Source organism: Leptosomus discolor, chromosome 5 (assembly GCF_034619465.1).
Source record: "Leptosomus discolor isolate bLepDis1 chromosome 5, bLepDis1.hap2, whole genome shotgun sequence".
NCBI lineage: Eukaryota > Metazoa > Chordata > Aves > Leptosomiformes > Leptosomidae > Leptosomus > Leptosomus discolor.
The window spans coordinates 69,426,249-69,443,156 of record NC_141395.1 but is presented as its reverse complement, the minus strand read 5'-3'; positions in this window follow the sequence as shown (position 1 = coordinate 69,443,156).

Sequence of the window (16,908 nt, the reverse complement as noted above, 5' to 3'; positions counted from 1 at the left end):
TGCTAGGGTGTTCCAGATCTCAGTTTTTATTTAGCATGGACTGCTTGGCTCCTTCCCCCCCGGGCGGAGCATCTCACAATGGGATGGGGAGCCGTGAGGCAGTTCCTTGATGGGCCATTAACAGGAGATAGCCCAGGAGCGAGTTATGGATGGGTCAGGCGATAAGGCGTTGTTGTGCCCATTAACAGGAGATAGTCCAGAGGGGGGGGGGAGGCAGGGAGCACCGCCCCACTTGGTCTCAACAGCTCCTGAAGATGGTAATAGAATACCTTTTTTTTCCTTTTGGCACATTTTACACTGTAACCTAGGACAAGAAACCACTGTGATTCATAAGTATTTACCCACTAATATTTCCTCAACCCCTGACAAGGCAAATTGCTTAGAGAGTTTAGGTGAAAGTAGCCAAAGGGTGTGGCTATCTTTCATTGTATGGTTATCATTATTAGTTTGAATAGTGCTATTATACTTGGAAGGGAGGGTTCAATAACATAATGCAGTGTATTGAAATGTTGAGGAGAAGCGTGGTCCGGGTAAAGCACATTGCTGGGCAGAAATGGGAGAACAGGGGATGAGGAAAAGGGCTCCACCCAGGAAGATGCAAAGCTGCAGAGGTTCTCATGCACTTCAGAAGGAAAGGGGAAAGAAAGACAAATGGGGCAGTATATTGTGGAAATTCACTTGGGAATTTCATTACAAGGACGTTTTATTTATGCAGTGGTCATGTCTAAGAGTCCCTTTTGTGGACAAGGCATCCACCATTTCTTTGTTTTGTGACAACAAGTATGATGCCACTCTATATACCTAGTTCTAGTATTCTGTGCAGTCCTCCCAAAAGAAGACAGTAGAAACTGGCAGGGGACAGAGGAGAGTGACTGAGATGACCAAGGGCATGGAATAACTTCCAGACAAGTTACAGTTGCAGAAATTAGGACACTGATGCTTGGAAAAGACAAATGGGTGGGATATATTCAGGGCCTCTAAAATCATTAGTGGAATGGCAGAGATAGCAGGAAATGCTTATTCACAGTTTCTCACTGTAGAAACATTTTGCATAAGATGCATAACTACAGTGTTGAACAGATGAAACAGTTCAGCTGCTGCTACTTAGTGCAGGACCATGTAATGTTGATATACCAGAGCAAATTCTGGGTAAAACTACTCTGTTCAGAGCACAGAAGACAAGGTTCTCAAATACAGTAGCAGAGGGTTTTTTAAATTCACAATAAATAGCTCATCATCTTTGGCTTCTCTAGCAGCTCAGAATTCTCAAAGTTGCTGGGTTTTCGTGAATAAATTCAGTCTTGAAAAGATGGTGATTGATTGGAATCGACATCGTGCAGAGCTGCTATAAAAACATTTTCCGTGCACTGAAATGGAAGAAGAGTTCTTATGTAAATTAACTACAACTTGCCATAAAAATTTGATAGCCTCTTTCTCTCTGCTTTCTGAACAGGACCCCCTGAAGCACACAGATAAGTTCTTATGCTGCCTAACTGAAGCTGGTGTGGAGCCTGGAGAGTAGGGGGGAGGCTGCAGCCCATCTCTGCCCTGCCACAGCCTGGGCAAAGCATAAGCCTGGGCCACTCTCTCCAGGAAAACCTTGTGGTAGAAGTTCTTCAAGCATGAGGTCTCCTGGAAGTCTGAGCCCTCCAGAGAAAGGGAGGTAAGGAGCAGCCCTGTTTCTTTTCTCTGAATTAGTTAGTAGAGATAGCAGTTACAGGGAGAGAAATATCTGCTGGGAAATGATGGCAGGGCACACTCCTGAGAATCCCTGCTAAGGGGGCCAAGCCTCCCAAGAGTTGGATTTTCTCAGTCTGCAGCAGCTGAATCACGAGGGGAGACAAAAGTAAAGCACTTCACCACAGCACCTCTAGCAACCACAGCTCCCCAGTGCCACCTGCTCCACAGCTTGCCTAAGCCTGTTGCCTAAATCAAACATTTCTTTTTGGTTTTGCACTGTCTTTTAGTGCAATTGGTTGGCCTGGAGTTCTTGCATTGGAAGAGGCAGTGATCGTGTTGTCCATCCCTTTCGCAGGCCAGTCTGGGTTTTATAGACCTCTACCATGCCCTCCCTCATCTCTTTTTCTCTTCAAAAAGTCACAAAACTCTGTTCTTCTCAGCTGTTTCCTATCCTTTGGATTATCAAAGACATCCTCTCTGAAGCCTTCCTGCTCCCCAGTAGCCTTTCTGAGGGGGGAACCTTCAGTTTCCACCACCACAAAGGTTTTAGGAGAGGCCACCTCCCTACACTAGCACCAGCACAGCCTGACCACAACGGAAGACATCTCCATTTCCAAATGCACAGCGAAGAGAGAACCAGGCACCTGTCACACAACTGCAGGATGGGAGTCTCAGCTGGTGTGGAAGACAACCACGGTCAGAGAGACCACCACAGTCCTGTCCTCATCTGTGGCTCCACCCTCCAGCACCCACAGCAGCATCTGTCCCAAGCCCCACACCAGCCACACCACCAGGACTCTTGGTTCCTCCATCCACAGGCAGCTATGTGTGAGAGCAGGCGATGTGCCTGCGTACACTGTGGCACCTTCCCCATCTCAGCAGCACGAAGCCGCCTCGTCCGCTGCAGGAAACTGAGCACCACAGTCCAGCACAAGTTATGGCAGGGCCGAGGAGAAGGGCTGTATCGCTGCGAAATCTGTGGGCTGGAGCACGTGGGACTGCTCAGCAAAGTCTGCTCCCGGTGATTGCAGTGGGACTGTGGCTGCTCGGCACCTTGCAGACCTGGATGCTGACCACCACAGACATGGGTGCTATGTAGTTATGATGCTACTTCGGGCATGTTTCTGACTCCCGACATGACAGTCTGAAATGCTCTGGGTTTTTTTTTCCCCCAACTTGCTGTGCTGAAGCATCAGGAAACAAACGTGGCAAAGATCTGTTACCTCTGTAGCCCATGCTGTAATTCCTACAACACTGGTATCTTCTCTCACTGTGATTCTCTCACTCAAACCCACCTACAACATGATTGCCTTTACAGCAGGACTATTTGTAATTCTGCTGAGAGCACACACAGTATTAGACTCCAGAATACTGTCATTTTTGCAGACACAGAGGCTCTCTTCCATTTTACTTCACTTATCAGCTTACCTCCATTTTAAAACAATCCATTTCCCCTCTTACACACAAACCTAACAAAAAAGGCGCAAAATTAAGACAGGCATGCACAGGCGAGCTCTAACATAAAAGGAGGAACTTGAACCTGCTGCCACATTCCCTGTTTTTCTTCTGCTTTTCTCTCCTCTTTCCTCTGAGAAGGGAGTTTTTTTGCAAGCCACACAATTTGCTAGGCCACGATCCACCTAATGTGGAAGACAGGGGTGAGATTCATGTCTCCTAACTTCCGATGTCAGGAGACTAAATGTTCACATGTGAACTAGTCATCTAGAGTCTCTTGGTCAATGGAGGTAAAGAAGCATTTTGAGAGCTTGGCTGACCTAGCACACTTCTTAGAGAGCTTATGCAGGTGTGGACATCTACTAAGGGAACCCCCTGAGGTCTCTTGAAAGGTTTGAGATTGACATTTGTAGCCATGGCACAGGAAAGACAGTGGAATAAAGGACTCAATAGTCCTTCCCAGTCTTGAGGTAGTAAGTTTACATCTAGCGGCATAACAAGAAGACGTATCTAATAACTAACACCACGAAGGGAGCAGTTACTGTTCACATACTCTCATGAAGCTCAAAACATCAGAGCACCATAGTCTTGCTACAAATGCAGTCTCCCTGTGCCATATTAGTTGACACCACCCAAGAGCTCTGTAATGTTTGATTTTCGCATCAAGTAGAAAGGACATCATGCAAATATGCACCACACTGACGCTGACACCTTATCCGCCTGCTCCACAGGCAAAGCTTCGACCACATCCTTCGGCTAGTTTTACTTAACAAAATCAAATGTAGCTTACAAGGGCTTATACCTGGATCCCTCACTGCTGTTACTTCCCAGGGGTTTGAAGGTATCGTACAAAGAGGTGTCTGTGCTTCACATGCACCCCTTTCTTACTTTTACTTACAGTATTGAGAGACTGGAATTTACATGGCCATATTTCTCCCATATGAATCAAATATATTTCTTCTTCTGATTTGCATTCTTACCTCTTCCCATGCAGCTCAGACATAGATGTTTTGGTTTCCCTCTGCGATAAAATTCTGTATAAACCACTCAAACTGTTGTGTCTAAAACTGTAGTGAAAAACACAATAAAGTCAGTTTGCTTTCTTCCTCAGCTGTGTTGCATTAGAAAACGGAAAGAAATTTTTTTAGCAACTGCACTTCTTGGTATCCCATGTAGATATGCTCTGTTGGTCTATTTAATCCACAAAAAGTTTTCATTTAAATTGAATCTGAAATCCTGTGGGTGATTTAAATTGAATCTGAAATCCTGTAGGTGACATTTTTATGCTCATATGTCAGCAGATGCCTATTTTGCTTTGTTTACTTCGTCAGAAACAAGGTTTTACAGAATTTTCTCAGCAGTGTCTATCATAGAAATCCCACCTCTAGGCAAGCTTCCAAGCCTCAGCTGCTTGGTCATATGCATGAGGGAGTGTTTTGTGCTTGAAACCTCACACAGTAATCTTTCATTCTCCTTTCCAAAGTTCATATTATTATCACCCTCTGTTGCCCCTGAACTTAATTTTCTACAAACAAGTTGCTTTAAAGTCAACATTGCCCATAGATTTATTCATATACCTTCTCCCTTTTTCTGTGACCAGGTACTTACTGCATCTATAACACCACGTGCTTCTTCATTTGTTTAGACCTTACTCCATAGTATAAGCTTGATAAGGCAAAGACAGTTATATATTTGAAATGCTTTTGATTTTGGTGTAAGTCAGACTGAGTCCCTGATCATACCAAATGTTTTTCTCCTTTTTCCTAATTTCTGCATTAAACAGACTTAATTCCTTCTATAAGCACTTGTGAAACAATCACTTCTCCTTGTTGAGTTAGGTTGTCATTAGTTCTGATTTTCCCAGCCTCATCTTTTGTTTCTCTGTGCGTGTAGTTATGGAGAATACCTAATGCCAGTGCCTTGCACAGCTCCCCCATTACTGTTCCAGCCTCAGCTTCATGATCATTGCTTGGAATATGCATTTTTATCAATTTATAGACACCTGTCCACAAATTTCCATAATGGACACAGGGCTTCTAAGCACATCCACTGCTAATGGATTTGAAATTGCTCTGTGTATTTTATCTGCACTGTTTTGCTTTCATAATACCTGTGGGATAATTTGTAAAGCAGTTTTTATATTATCTCCTTATATAATTTTCTTCTCTAATGCCTCAAACCAGAATGAGACCAAAATGGTGATGTCTTCATACGGCTTTGCTTCAAAGCTGCATGCACTTCTTGGAATGGGAGACTACAGCAGTAACGGGTAGCAGCCTCTCTTCCTGATGCCCTAACATCATTGCAGACCAGGCCCAGAAACCAAAATACAGCAGAGGGCCAGATGCAGACAGCTTCTTCAGCCTCCAGCATAGGTACTATGGTCCCTAAAATGCCTTGTCCTCCAAAGCCTGTAATTCAGAGCCCCTGAAATAACTCCCAATACGGCTGATAAAAACTTCTCAGGTTGTGGTCCCGCTTACCAATATGAGGTGCCACTTCTCCCCCTCATTTCATTTAACAGGGAGGCAAAAGCTCCCCCCCCCGCCATGAACAGCTCCCTACTCTATATACTGGCTGTGCAGCTGACCCGGGCTAGGAAACACGGACGCTGCCTCTAACTTTTGATTCAGCTGATTCAGGATTGAATTTGTAACCAAACAAGCTTTCCAAATGATCACGTTAACTTTTGGGCATGGCAAAAATCTTCACAAATAGCCACACTGGCACTTCTGAATATCTGATAACTGGCCCAAATTTAGGCATCCCAGATGGTGCTCCGCTCTCATTAGTTCTTGCAAACTACTCAGTCAGTACTAGCTCAAATCAGTTAAAGAAAATGATGGACAAATGTTGAGTTTTCTGATATCAAAGCTGCAAGTTGTAAGGGCTTTTTCCTAGTGGGTAGGGCACAAGGTCACTGCTTTGACAGGATCAATGCTGGAAATTTTTCACAAGTATTTCCATGACCAGGTTTATCGCGATTTTATCATTAGAGGTTTTGCGAGGTATCATTGTCTCCTTTTGTGTGTTTTGTTGTCATTTTTTTTTTTTAAATAGCCTGAGCTGTTGGAACAATATGACCTGAGAATCTCAGCCTTTTCTTAAATACTCCCCTTCATTTGTAGCATGATTTGGCTGCAGAGAAAACCCATCCACACGTGCAGTAAAACCACCTCCAGGCTGAGAAATCAAGGAGTAATTCCAAGTCTTACCTCTTGGGGCACTCCACTCCTGGGAGTTTTGCGGTTTTTAATATTCCCACATATCATGCAAATAAGTCCTAAGAGATCAGTGACTTTGACGCAATTACTGCACATTACCCAGGCATAGCATGGAGAAGGGGAAGGAGATGTGACGCAAACTCCCATCTACAGTTCTGCCAATGAGACTCAGTTTTCCCCCTTGCAATGGCTGTTTTTCCGTTCTTGGATTCCTTTTGATTGTCAGCCCATTGGGGTAATTATGTGGCACCAAATGGTAGGCCAGACACAAGTATAAAATTGGATTGTAAGATGGAGTTTCTGCCAAGTAGGCAGGTGTGTCAACACCCCTGTACACTGTGTGCTCAGACCAGTTTAAGTCAATATTAAACACACAGATAAATTTGAGGAAGTATCTTGTTATTTCAGTGCTGCAGCCACGACAAGTTTCCTTGTGCTTTCGGCAAATGTGTATTTACACAGTCATGATTTCAGGTTCAACTTCAGATCAAAATATGCAAAGCCAGAACGGTGGTTTCTCTGGCTCCACGGACTCACTTCCCTTACCAGGGCATGGAAAACACAGCAAGGCCGGCAAACATCACCCAGCAGTGTCATCTTTGTGGATCTGACCAGCCTTGCCGCGTTGGGTACCTCCTGGCTCCACGTTAGCTCCACTTCACACCTTTTTCCTGTTCACTCAGATCTCTTCCTAGGAAAGATGATGCTGTTGTTGCCCAAACAACATTTTACATCTCCCTGAATGTCCTCAGCAACTGCTGAGTGTTTCTGAGTATCAGACCCCACTCAAAATTGGGTGCCATGCTCTTAGGACTCATTCAGACCTATGCAGAGGGACAGTTCCTGCCCCAAAAATCTTAAAAACCTAAGCAAACAGGCCATGCTTCAGTAAGTGCACTGCCTTATAAATAGACCCTGTGGCACGGCCTTCTCTTCATTGGGTTTTGTTTTTCATATCACTCACGTACAAAACTGACTTACTGACGAGGTGGAAGAAAGAACTCTATTTTACTAAAAAAGTGAGCTCAAGAAAACAGGAGGTGGGTAAGGTCACACAGACTGATCCCAGACCACTCAACTCCCACCTTAGAAACGAGGCAACCCACAGCTCCGTACCACCTCATGGAAGACAGCTGTGCACAACGGAAATAGCAGAAGCACCAGCATGTCCCCACGGCAGGTCACCGCTGAAGCCCTTGGAGATGCCAACAAGGGACAGTCAACCCAGGTTGTGCTCCACAAACGGTGGGACGGAGACTGCCCCTTTGCTTTGCAGCACCCAAAACCTGCCCCAAGGGACCCTGACCCCAACACCCTGACACTTAGTAGGGACAATTGTAATGGCCAGCATCTTGTTCATTCTCACTCTGCACAATTTTATTCTCTCATTTTGAGATGGTAATCTTTGATCGCCTGCACAGAGCTGGCTGAAACGCGGGTCTGAGCTCTCTCTGCGGCAGCAGCTTTTCCCTACTGAGAGCTCAAAGAATGGGCAAGATGATTTTGGCTCCAGGGATTTAATCCGGAGTTTTAAACCCAAGCCAAGGGCTGAAAGAAACTGGTATATGGCATACACTACTCCATCCCTCTCCAAACACCAAATATGCATCCTGGTTGCAGGATGAACTGGTTTCACGGTGTGAGTTTGCCATCTTCATTCTGATCACTGCCTCAAACCATACTAAAAATACAGTAACCACAAAAGGCAAAGCTAAAAGGAAAGAAGATGATTCTTTTTATAAAAGCCACTTCTATGCTCCTTTTATAATACCCTGTGAGGTGTTAAAGCCAACAGCCCACCAAGCTCTGTCCGAACTGTCAGAGAGACAGAAAACCGTAGCTGCTGCCTCTAAGCACCCGCTGTCCAGCAAAAAAAAAGCATATCAGAGATGAAGCATCTTCCTAAGCTGCCTGTGATTTGACTCATTTTTTATTAGGAGGGTTTGATTTGTAAATGGAAGGAAATACGCCTCCATTAAATTGTCTTTCCACACCAAACACATGCTGCGTAAATTATAGCCCTCAGTAAACAAGGAGGTGCACAAAAAGCTGCGTTGCTTCACATGAGTTATTCTACATAAAATGAAGTTAGGGATAATATTTGCTATTCTGAACTGCCATAAGTCACAGCAGAGATGTCTAGTTATTGAACACACCAACATTGCCAGGATCAGCACAGAAACAACCCACCTTCTCACAGCATCAGCACAGGTTAGTGAAGCACAGAAGCCAAATAAATACTCGTCTTCCTGATTTGGAAGCACATTTGTTGGCCTGCAAAGGAATTGCTTTATTTTAAGCAGCAAAAATCCACTGCATTGGGGATTTGAAAGCCAGATAAAACAGTCATCTAGGAATACAAGTAAGAAAAACAGAGAGAGAACACCAAAGTTTTCTGTCAGTTATCTCAAGAAACGTGAATTCAAATCTTTTTTTTCAAGACATCTAGATTAGTTCTGTGAAAGGTACTGTGTAGGCTGCCAGCCAGGCTTTTCATTTTGAATTTAGATAGTAATATAATAAAAAGATACTAACACAAATTTGAGACATGCTAAAACTTAATTAGTACACAACAAATCCAAGCAGCACTGTGATAACCACCGAAATTAGAAATGGAGCTGTCAGTCACCTGTGATATAACTAACTTACATCAGCATTTGAGCACATACAGCCTCTGCTTTTTCCGAAATCGCTGTAAAACGCAGACCTGGATTGCTCTCATGCAGGGTTTCATATCCAGGGCTAGTTTATCAAACCTCTTATACCCAGGAAATGAGATTATCTAAGAAATTCATGGCTGTCCCCAAAAGCCTCTTCTCTTTAAAAATAATTAGCTGATCCTTCATGAAAAGACAGTGGATTTTAAAATACTGTCACATTTACACAAAATTTTCCTCCCCTTTGGAAATGGGAGAAAGATGACTTCAGATGGAATAGAAGAAAACTCAGGATCTGTGAGATTTCTCTCTTGAAACAGCCACTCGTTTCTGCGTGCAAAAATGAGCAACTGATTGTGGGAATCATAGATTTGCAGAACGTGGTATTTGTAGGAGTCTCTGCAAGGAAGTCTGCAGGGAAAACACTAGACTTTATTTTAGCTCCTCTGCCTTCTCCACAGCTAACATGTTTTATGAAAGATTTAACAAAGCTCATTTAACTGTCACTATGTTTCACACAAACACAGAACAGAATTGGAGGGAAGAAACCCTGATGCTTTTTTGTGAAGGATAACCAAAACCCTTTGTCACTTAATTGCTTTCATTCTGAGTAAAGAGTCATTTGGAAGCCGAGCCTGGAGCCCATCTGCTCTCTCCCTTTCCCCCCAAAAGCTGCAGCAGCAGAGCCCCATCCCATTTTTTAGAGATCCATTTCCACCACAGCTATAGAACCCCAGCTGCAGCATCAGGAACACACACAGAGCTCTGACCACGAGCTGCAAATAATGCTCTATCTTGGAGCACAATATATATATTCAGGAACCAAATATACACTTATCAGATGCTGGATAAAGCCAGTTACTAATCTGAAATGACATTTATTTCCAAAAACTCTAGGTGTTTCTCCTAAAGTGACTTGCACAGCAGTTGAAGCTTTCCATGATAACATCTTGACACTTAACGCCTGCTAAGGTATTTCTGTAAAAATATGGGAAATGTCAGCTCAAGCCATTGTTTGATAGAAACCCAACCGGAAGGTGAGCCTTCTGCATCCTGCCTGGATGCACTAATCGTGGCATTTCCTATGAATTTAGGAAAAAATGAAAAGAGAAAGGAAACGTGAGTCTCAGTGTCTCCTGAACTTGTTCTTCTACTCCATACAAATAGCAACATATTCATAGGGCAGGCAGGGAGGGGCTCCCTGAGCCAGCGCAGGCACCGTACAGCCTGCAGCTGCAGAAGCCGCAGGGTCACCGCTCTCGGCCAGGCTGAGTCCGGGCTGGGTCTTGGAGCCAGCAGACAAATGCGTTCTCCAAAGAGAACAAAATGGAAGATAAAAAGGTCTCCGACCCCTGCCAGCCCCATCCCTCAGGTGCAACGCTGCCATGGCACGGGATCGCCCGGCCCTGGGGCAGCCCAGGAAGGCGGTGCGCCAGCAGAGCACGTGAACAGGCCGTCGGGTGCTGAATGCAGGGCAAATGCACCCTGGAAGACTTTGAGGGGTGGTGTCAGTGTTTTCTGTTTTATTTTTAGGTCAGCTACTTCCAAAAGTAGCTTGCCTGCAAGAAAGATACAACCATCTGGCACCCCAGTCTGCTGGAGCTTTCCCATCACACTTTATTCCCTCTTGGGCTGGTTCTTAAGGGCACCTTCAGTACCACAATTCTCCAGATTTATTTAACTGCGGGGTGTTCCCGTAAAGCAAATCCATGGCTTGGGAGACCTTAAACCACTGCCTGCCTATGTCTCTTTCCAGAACCACTGTAGCCTTTATACCTTCAAAAATAGAAAAAATAGTTAGCAATCTCCTTGGCAGAGAAGAGACGACATGTCTGGTTGAAGACTGGTGTTACCTGCTCTCTTGTGTTTTTAAAAGCTCCAGTGGATTTATGATATTGAGATAAATTCAGCCTTGAATAACTCAGGCATGCAAGGGTCCCTATAGATAGAGGTTAGCACTGCTGAAGCTAGCCCTTGCATATATGGATCTGTCCCATCACACAGCAACAACTGCAGCATCAAGTTAAATATCAGTTGTAGGTTTTTGTCCTGATTCAAGTACACATCAGAATAAAATCCCCATTTTGGCTGGCAGTGGGATAAAACTCTCCTGCACCAGCACTCTGGAACAAACCTGTGGATTTTTCCTCCCATCTTTGGAAACATCACACCATTTTGACCTCTAATTTGCAATGGCAAATCCTTAGTGTCAACAACAGCAGAGCAGGACACATTCCTAACATCCTTTTAACCAAATATCTGCCTGAAAGGCAGGCCACGATGTATTTTGTCTGTCTATTTAGAAGTACACTTACTCTCTGCCAAAGAGCCATTTCAAACTATGCAATGGAAACACAGCTGTATTTGAAACAACCAGGCACAGGAATTCACAGGCTATTTTTGGAACTCATCTGGTGCATTGAAAGGCAAGACATTTTGCCGCCTCCATTGTTTCAGGTCACATTACCTGGGTTGCTCCTGGTGAACTCACTATTGTGGTTACCATACTGGCTTTGGAGTGTTTCAGCAATCTTGCATTCAGCACAATTAAGAAATAAACATTTCTTGACTTCAGTGTGATGATAATGGATCTCTGCGCTTTTCCTCTAAAATAAAAGGAATTATTTGACCACCACAATCCCGTACATAAATTGATGTGATGGTGAATCTGATGAATGAGTCAGTCCTAAGAGGCTCGTAGGGACCACTGTAATTAGGACATCCCTTCACTTCTGTCCTTCTATTTTCATCCAGGTCTTTACTCCAAAGTATCATTGGTCCAGGTATCAGCCAGCTGACATGCAGACAGAGCACTGCTTCTCGGCAAGTCAAGAAAATTGAGGAAACACCTAGAGTTAAAACCTTCTTGCCCTTTACATCTCTCCGACAGAAAAACCTACTGACATCAGTGGTTACACCCTCACTTTAGCACGTTGCCTCCCCGACCAGATCCCAGCTATCAGAGTTGCAGCTGCTGCTCCATCAGGTGCAGGCACCACGGGGGTGCCAGTGGCATGGGGCACAGCAGCAGCCCCAGCCGGGCAGCCCTCCCTGCAAGGATGCTCCCATAGTGCAGGCTGAACTTTTCAAATTTAAATGTAGGCAAAATATCTCACTGTGGAATGTATTTAGATTAAATCATCAAATAGTTCAGCAAAAAAAAAAAAGCCTGTTCCATTTGCATTGTTTCAACAGGTAAACTATTTGTCAAAAATACATCATTCAAATAGAGTGTCTCAGCTATGGTCTTCAGCTTTAACTGGCTTGTTTGAATCGGGCATGCAATGGGGTAGTGCTTCAGCCTGAATTTTTAAAAAATATGACGATTCTGTCAGGGATGATCATAAACCAATGTAAATAAGTACTTTGCTATTAGTGTGAGCATCTTTTTTCCTTTCTTGGATAAAATTGCCTCTGTTAATTTTGTTTTATGCCTTGTGTTGAAAAAGATTAACTCCCTTTCTCTAAAAAATACCTCTTTGAAATGAGTGATAAAAACAAATCAGAGCTTGGTGCAGGCATGAATCTTTTTGCCATCCTTCTCTGCGCAAGACTGCAGATTGGCTTGCAAATGCTTTAATCAAGTAAGGGTGAAATCTCTAGATAAATTTGAGCAGCAGAACCCAGATAATTCATTTTTTCCTGCTGTCTACATTCATCCCAAGGCAGAGCTGACAAAAGCAGAGCCCGCGGAGCACACCTGCAAGAGGTACTCAGCACAGCAGAAGATGTGCACAGCACGGCCACTGAATCTCCTCCTCCGTAGCTGGCCATGCAGATGTGAAAACTATTCCAGTTTTCAGAGTTCGAGATGACAGGCTGTGGAAGTGAAATTCTACCAATTTCAGAATAAATAAAATATGATGAAAGACCTTCAAGTGATTTTTATTTCTGAAGAAGGGCTAATGGCTGATACTCCTGGGCACAAACTCTCTTGACCATATTCTCTTGCAAAACCTTCTCAGCCATAATTCCCATAGCAAGTAATTACGAAGGGAGGAAGCACAATTAAAACACAGACTAGAGAATACACACACGTGATGCTGTCTCATCCATGGCTTCTTTCTCACAGGACACTAAAAACATTCCAAGGCCATCTAACACATAACACCAGCAAGAGGCTATGCACGTTTTCACCAATAAAACATTTGTGTTTTGCTCCAGCACCCATCACAGAAGTCAGTTTCTCCTCGGCTTTGCCCAAAGCAGGCAGCAGCCCAGGCTCACTGCGGATTACCCTGCGGTTTGCAGCACATGCAGGCTGGAATCAAGGTCAAAGTGAGAGCCAGGGAGCGGCACACAGCATCCCCGCAGGAAGAACACAAACCAGAATATTACTTCTTACAGTCTCAGTCCCTGTACGGGGGTAAGTGCAAGAACAGCCCCATCCCCACTGGAAACCCTGCCGGCTGCCGTCTCCAACCCCTGCCAGACACCCCATCGCCTCCCATGCCTCTTTTCTGCCGGCATGTGAAATTCGGGATGCAAACAGGGCTGTGTACTTTTCTCTCCGGCCACGACAATGTTGGACCTGAAATACCCTACGTCAGACAGCCTGCTCTGCGTGGGTATGTTTTAATTACCATTTCCCAGGGCTGACACCCCAGTGGGTAAGTGCCCTGTGCTGCTGCAGCTCAGCCCAGGCTGTGAGCAGGGCTTAACGGAGCTGTGATGCCAGCTTTTCTTTCCCACAACATGCTCAAGACCTGAGTAGGTAAATATACTTCAGAAAACCTCCATGCTGAAAACGGCCTTCCTCCCCTCATCACGCAGTGGAAGCAAATATAATAGTATCACTATTGCAAACAGACCTTTGACCGTTACTCAGGTTCCTGAGCAAATGTCTACATTTTCAGCACTAACTATCTGCTACAACCACATAAGAAAGCTGCCTGCACAATTTGCAACTCAGCAAGTTTATAAAGTTGAAAAGTTTTGTGTCTAACTTAAAAACATTATTTGGATTTTTGTTGTTGTTGTTCAAAATACAAAAACTGCGTTATTCTTAATATTTTCATCTCAGGCAGTTGCCTTTTTGGAAGAAGTGAGTGTTACGCTCAAATAATCTGTAAAACTATGAGCAGCTCCTCCAGAGTCTAATTCAGTGACTTTTCAACCTCTTCTGAGCAGATAACTAAAATCCATTTACACAAATGTCAGCACCCCGTGTAGCTCTCGAATACTTTGTAGAGAACTGCAGCACCAGCGTCAGAGCCAAAGCTTTACAGACAGCAGATGTTAGGCAGGGATTAAACACCATGGGGAAGAGTGTCACTTCTGCAGGCAAGTACTGAACCCTCCAATCCTTTCTGCTCTGCTGTTCCCATTCTCAGCAGTGCAACTCCATCCAGAAGCTGCTAACACAGATAATACCAGTTAACATTCCTATGCATAAAATCAAGATAAAACCCACACTAAATCCCTCAGCGTACAACAGTCTAATAGGTTTTTAAGGCATTGTCATGGTTTCAGCTGAGATAGAATTCATTTTCTTCCCTGTAGCTGGTATAGTGCTGTGTTTTGGGTTTCAGATGAGAACAACGCTGCTAACACACCAATGGTTTAGTTGTTGCTAAGCCATGTTTTTACTAAGTCAAGGACTTTTCAGCTTCTCACGCTGCCCTGCCAGAGGAGGCTGGGGATGCACGAGAAGCTGGGAGGGGACACAGTCAGTTCAGCTGACCCCAACGAACCAAAGCGATATTCCATACCATGTGACGTCATGTTCAGCGTATAAACTAGGGGGAAGCTGGCCAAGGGGTCACTGCTTGGGACCAGGCTGGGCATCAGTCTGTTGGTGATGAGTAATTGTTCTTCATTTGCATGACTTGTTTTTCTTGGGGTTTATTTCTCTCCCTTTTTGTTATTTTCCTTTTCATTATTTTTCTAAATTATTATTTCAATGATTAAACCATTGTTATCTCAACCCATGAGTTTCCTTACTTTTACCCTTCTGATTCTCTCCCCCAGCCAACCGCGGAGAACTGACTGTGTGGTGGAGTGGCTATGTGGTGCTTAGCTGCCGGCTGGGGTTAAACCACAACAAGTAAAAATTGTTACAGTATGACTATGCGTGACATATTTGTTTCGGGTTTTAATTCCCATTAGTTCACTGTCAGAGTAGTCTGATGAAAAAATCCACTTGAGTCCAGAGTGGTCAGTTCACAACATCACACTGTGAAGTTAAATATTTACAGCAAAAAAACAAATATTCAAAATGAGAACAAAATGCCATGAAGCTCAACTGGAGTCTAGGGAGACTATGGTAAACTTTCAAATTGCAATGATAAAATATCATTTATGATAATATCTGGCATCCTCAGTCTCACATTCAGACCCGCTTCATGCTTTGAGCACACCCACTGCTGTTCAGCCTGGAGAATTTCAGCTCACTTTTGGTAACCTCCTTGCTGCCTTCCTCAGTGCTTTCAGCCAAATCCATTCAAAATCTCAAAGGTTATCTCCCTGACCTGCCACTTTAAGAACATGAGACAGACATCTTTGCAATTTTTTGCTTGTTTCTTCCTTCATCCTTATTAAAATATAGACATCTCAACTCTGCTGTTCAGGAACTTCACAGGTCTGCCCTTCTTTACCACAACGTAGATGAGGTTAAGTTTGCCACCTGATCCCAAGACAACATCACATGCGAGTTTTGGGCAACCACAAAACCCCAGCACCTTTCTGACAATATCACTGCTACCTCTGTAGTTACTTATCACTGTAGTGGAGCAGCATGTCCCCTATGGTGTTCACAGCACCACTGATGGGGGATCATCTGCTTGCATTTGTCCGAGATGCTCATGTTACACTGTCGGCATGGCCCGGAGCAGACTGTCCCATGGACTGTCACTTCACTGACTGCAATCAAATGCTCTCGGAGCTCTGCTGTGCAGAAAGATGCCTGGTCACAGGCATGCACACTGCCATGCCCAGCGGCACTCTCCCTCAGCCTTGAGCTCTTGGCCCAAAATGACTTTTGAGAAAGGAATAAGACCCTAAATCAAGCAGAAATCAGACCAGCAGCCTTTCACTCACAAGGTTTACATAGAACTGCAGGCAGCCAGCATAATATAGGGAAAGCGTCGCCTGTGCTCAGTGATGCCATCATAAGCTTAAACCCAGCAACGTGGTGAGTCACATGCAGAGAACTTCAAACCAAACATAGGACCATGTTTCATGCCATTACAGTCACACTCGGCAAAACGCCCACTTGTGTGTTTTGCTGCACCAGGCTGAACCATCACAAACTCTTATAATAATAATTTCAATTGACTGTGCAAAGTATTTAAAGAATTTGCAAGAGAAAGTTGGCAGATGTGGGGAAGAAAAGGTTAGCATCTTCTGCAAAATCCAGTTCTCAGTTTCCTTAAGATAATTTGTGTCCTTTGAAATTACGAGAAGGATCTGGACTGTGCATGGGTGTTTTATTGCCTTTGCCCTTTGTGGTACAAATAACCATTTTTTATTGCTGAAAGTGACACAGATTCAGAAAGTTGTCTTGCTGCATAACTGGTGCCACAGATAACAAGAACTTCGGTGTTTCCTCCTGGAGCCACACGACTGCACTCAATTATCACGTTCATGTTTTAGAAAACCTAGTCCTCGCCCATGATCTGAGAATAAACTGCTGATTCTACGATCAAAAGCAAAAATCCCTCAACCATTTCATGACTTTTTTTCAGGTTGGGAAGACTCATGCTGGCTGGACACTTGAATGCTGCATCTCCAATAGCACATGGAACAATGACCACTCTGGCTAATTTTAGTCCTTCATGAGAATTTGGTATCATCTGCCTTGACATGAGGCAGCAGCTAGCACAGAAAGTTGAGCTGTTTTCACAGGATTAACAGATTTAGATTTTAATTAGCTCCAAACTATTCATTAACAC